This window comes from Triticum aestivum, chromosome 2D (genome assembly GCF_018294505.1).
Source record: "Triticum aestivum cultivar Chinese Spring chromosome 2D, IWGSC CS RefSeq v2.1, whole genome shotgun sequence".
In the NCBI taxonomy this organism is placed as follows: domain Eukaryota; kingdom Viridiplantae; phylum Streptophyta; class Magnoliopsida; order Poales; family Poaceae; genus Triticum; species Triticum aestivum.
This window is the reverse complement of record NC_057799.1, coordinates 597,750,515-597,755,581: the sequence shown is the minus strand read 5'-3', so window position 1 is coordinate 597,755,581 and position 5,067 is coordinate 597,750,515.

Here is a 5,067-nt window from a genome sequence, read left to right as displayed (position 1 = left end):
AGAGGTATCTCTGGGCCCACTCGGTAATGCATCATCATAATGAGCTCAATGTGACTAAGGAGTTAGCCACGGGATCATGCGTTACGGTACGAGTAAAGTGACTTGCCGGTAACGAGATTGAACAAGGTATTGGGATACCGACGATCGAATCTCGGGCAAGTAACGTACCGATTGACAAAGGGAATTGTATACGGGATTGATTGAATCCTCGACATCGTGGTTCATCCGATGAGATCATCGTGGAACATGTGGGAGCCAACATGGGTATCCAGATCCCGCTGTTGGTTATTGACCGGAGAGTCGTCTCGGTCATGTCTGCATGTCTCCCGAACCCGTAGGGTCTACACACTTAAGGTTCGGTGACGCTAGAGTTGTAGAGATATTAGTATGCGGTTAACTGAAAGTTGTTCGGAGTCCCGATGAGATCCCGGACGTCACGAGGAGTTCCGGAATGGTCCGGAGGTAAAGATTTATATATGGGAAGTCCTATTTTGGCCACCGGAAAATGTTCGGGATTTTTCGGTATTGTACCGGGAAGGTTCTAGAAGGTTCCGAAGTGGGGCCCACCTGCATGGGGGGACCCACATGAACGTGGGTAGTGGGGGCAAGGCCCCACACCCCTGGTCAAGGCGCACCAAGATCCCACCTTAGAAGGAATAAGATCATATCCCGAAGGGATAAGATCAAGATCCCTAAAAAGGGGGATAACAATCGGTGGGGAAGGGAAATGATGGGATTTCTTTCCCCCACCTTTGCCAACGCCCCAATGGACTTGGAGGGCAAGAAACCAGCCCCCTCCACCCCTATATATAGTGGGGAGGCGCATGGGAGCAGCACCCCAAGCCCTGGCGCCTCCCTCCCTCCCGTGACACCTCTTCCTCCCCGCTTGCGCTTGGCGAAGCCCTGCCGGGATCCCGCTACTTCCACCACCACGCCGTCGTGCTGCTGGATCTCCATCAACTTCTCCTCCCCCTTGCTGGATCAAGAAGGAGGAGACGTCCCCGCTCCGTACGTGTGTTGAACGCGGAGGTGCCGTCCGTTCGGCGCTAGGATCATCGGTGATTTGGATCACGACGAGTACGACTCCATCAACCCCGTTCTCTTGAACGCTTCCGCTCGCGATCTACAAGGGTATGTAGATGCACTCCTCCCCTCTCGTTGCTAGCATCTCCTAGATTGATCTTGGTGACACGTAGGAAAATTTTGAATTTCTGCTACGTTCCCCAACAGTGGCATCATGAGCCAGGTTTATGCGTAGATTCTATGCACGAGTAGAACACAAAGTAGTTGTGGGCGACGATTTGTTCAATTTGCTTACCGTTACTAGTCTTATCTTGATTCGGCGGCATTGTGGGATGAAGCGGCCCGGACCGACCTTACACGTACTCTTACGTGAGACAGGTTCCACCGACTGACATGCACTTGATGCATAAGGTGGCTAGCGGGTGTCTGTCTCTCCCACTTTAGTCGGATCGGATTCGATGAAAAGGGTCCTTATGAAGGGTAAATAGCAATTGGCATATCACCGTTGTGGCTTTTGCGTAGGTAAGAAACGTTCTTGCTAGAAACCCATAGCAGCCACGTAAAACATGCAACAACAATTAGAGGACGTCTAACTTGTTTTTGCAGGGTATGCTATGTGATGTGATATGGCCAAAAGGATGTGATGAATGATATATGTGATGTATGAGATTGATCATGTTCTTGTAATAGGAATCACGACTTGCATGTCGATGAGTATGACAACCGGCAGGAGCCATAGGAGTTGTCTTAATTTATTGTATGACCTGCGTGTCAATGAAAAACGCCATGTAATTACTTTACTTTATTGCTAACCGTTAGCCATAGTAGTAGAAGTAATAGTTGGCGAGACAACTTCATGAAGACACGATGATGGAGATCATGGTGTCATGCCGGTGACGAAGGTGATCATGCCGCGCCTCGAAGATGGAGATCAAAAGGCGCAAGATGATATTGGCCATATCATGTCACTTTATGATTTGCATGTGATGTTTGTCATGTTTACATCTTATTTGCTTAGAACGACGGTAGCATAAATAAGATGATCCCTCACTAAAATTTCAAGAGATGTGTTCCCCCTAACTGTGCACCGTTGCGAAGGTTCGTTGTTTCGAAGCACCACGTGATGATCGGGTGTGATAGATTCTAACGTTCGCATACAACGGGTGTTGACGAGCCTAGCATGTACAGACATGGCCTCGGAACACAAGCAAAACACTTAGGTTGACTTGACGAGCCTAGCATGTACAGACATGGCCTCGGAACACAAGAGACCGAAAGGTCGAACATGAGTCGTATAGTAGATACGATCAACATGGAGATGTTCACCGATGATGACTAGTCCGTCTCACGTGATGATCGGACACGGCCTAGTCGATTCGGATCATGTATCACTTAGATGACTAGAGGGATGTCTATCTAAGTGGGAGTTCATTAAATAATCAGATGAACTTAATTATCATGAACATAGTCAAAAGGTCTTTGCAAATAATGTCGTAGCTTACGCTTTAGTTCTACTAAGATATGTTCCTAGAGAAAATTTAGTTGAAAGTTGATAGTAGCAATTATGCGGACTGGGTCCGTAAACTGAGGATTGTCCTCATTGCTGCACAGAAGGCTTATGTCCTTAATGCACCGCTCGGTGTGCTGAACCTCGAGCGTCGTCTGTAGATGTTACGAAACATCTGACATACACGTTTTGATGACTACGTGATAGTTCAGTGTGTGATGCTAACGGTTTAAAATTGTGGCACCAAAGACGGTTTTGAAACGTCGCAGAACATATGAGATGTTCCAAAGACTGAAATTGGGATTTCAGACTAATGCCCACGTCAAGAGGTATGAGACCTCTGACAAGTTTCTTAAGCCTGCAAACTAAGGGAGAAAAGCTCAATCGTTGAGCATGTGCTCAGATTGTCTGAGTACTACAATCACTTGAATCGAGTGGGAGTTAATCTTCCAGATGAGATAGTGATGGTTCTCCATAGTCACTGCCACCAAGCTATTAGAGCTTCGTGATGAACTATAACATATCAGGGATAGACATGATGATCCTTGAGCAACTCGCGATGTTTGACACCGCGAAAGTAGAAATCAAGAAGGAGCATCAATTGTTGATGGTTAGTAAAACCACTAGTTTCTAGAAGGGCAAGGGCAAGAAGGGATACTTCATGAAACGGCAAATCAGTTGCTGCTCTAGTGAAGAAACCCAAGGTTGAACCCAAACCCGAGACTAAGTGCTTCTGAAATGAGGGGAACGGTCACTGAAGCAGAACTACCCTAGATACTTCGTAGATGAGAAGGCTGGCAAGGTCGACAGAAGTATATTGGATATACATTATATTAATGTGTACTTTACTAGTACTCCTAGTAGCACCAGGGTATTAGATACCGGTTCGGTTGCTAAGTGTTAGTAACTCGAAATAAAAGCTGCGGAATAAACGGAGACTAGCTAAAGGTGAGATGACGATATGTGTTGGAAGTGTTTCCAAGGTTGATGTGATCAAGCATCGCATGCTCCCTCTACCATCGAGATTGGGGTTAAACCTGAATAATTATTATTTGGTGTTTGCGTTGAGCATAGACATGATTGGATTATGTTTATCGCAATACGGTTATTCATTAAAGGAGAATAATGGTTACTCTGTCTATTTGAATAATACCTTCAATGGTCTTGCACCTAAAATGAATGGTTTATTGAATCTCGATCGTAGTGATACACATGTTCATGCCAAAAGATATAAGATAGTAATGATAGTACCACATACTTGTGGCACTGCCACTTGAGTCATATTGGTATAAAACGCATGAAGAAGCTCCATGTTGATGGATCTTTGGACTCACTCGTTTTTGAAAAGATTGAGACATGCGAACCATGTCTATTAGTATATATGCATGAAGAAAGTCCATACAGATGGATCATTTGGACTCACTTGATTTTGAATCACTTGAGACATGCAAATCATACCACATGGGCAAGATGACTGAAAGGCCTCGTTTTCAGTAAGATGGAACAAGAGAGCAACTTGTTGGAAGTAATACATTTGATGTGTGCAGTCCAATGAGTGCTGAGGCACGCAGTGGATATCGTTATGTTCTTACTTCACAGATGATTTGAGTAGATGCTGAGAATATTTACTTGATGAAACACAAGTCTGAATTATTGAAAGGTTCAAGTAATTTCAGAGTGAAGTTGAAGATCGTCGTGACAAGAGGATAAAATGTCTGTGATATGATCATAGAGATGAATATCTGAGTTACGAGTTTGGCACACAATTAAGAAATTGTGGAAATTGTTTCACGACTAATACCGCCTGGAACACCATATTGTGATGGTGTGTCCGAACATCATAACTGCACCCTATTGGATATGGTGCATACCATGATGTCTCTTATCGAATTACAACTATCGTTTATGGGTTAGGCATTAGAGACAACCGCATTCACTTTAAATAGGGCACCACGCAATTCCGTTGAGACGACACCGTATGAACTATGGTTTAGAGAAACCTAAGCTGTCGTTTCTTAAAAGTTTGGGGCTGCGACGCTTATGTGAAAAAGTTTCAGGCTGATAAGCTCGAACCCAAAGCGGATAAATGCATCTTCATAGAATACCCAAAACAGTTGGGTATACCTCCTATTTCAGATCTGGAAGCAAAAGTGATTGTTTCTAGAAACGGGTCCTTTCTCGAGGAAAAGTTTCTCTCGAAAGAATTGAGTGGGAGGATGGTGGAGACTTGATGAGGTCATTGAACCGTCACTTCAACTAATGTGTAGCAGGGCACAGGAAGTTGTTCCTGTGGCACCTACACCAATTGAAGTGGAAGCTTATGATAGTGATCATGAAACTTCAGATCAAGTCACTACCAAACCTCATAGGACGACAAGGATGCGTACTACTTCAGAGTGGTACGTAATCCTGTCTTGGAAGTCATGTTGCTAGACAACAATGAACCTACGAGCTATGGAGAAGCGATGGTGGGCCCGGATTCCGACGAATGGCTCGAGGCCATAAAATCCGAGAGGATCCATGTATGAAAACAAAGT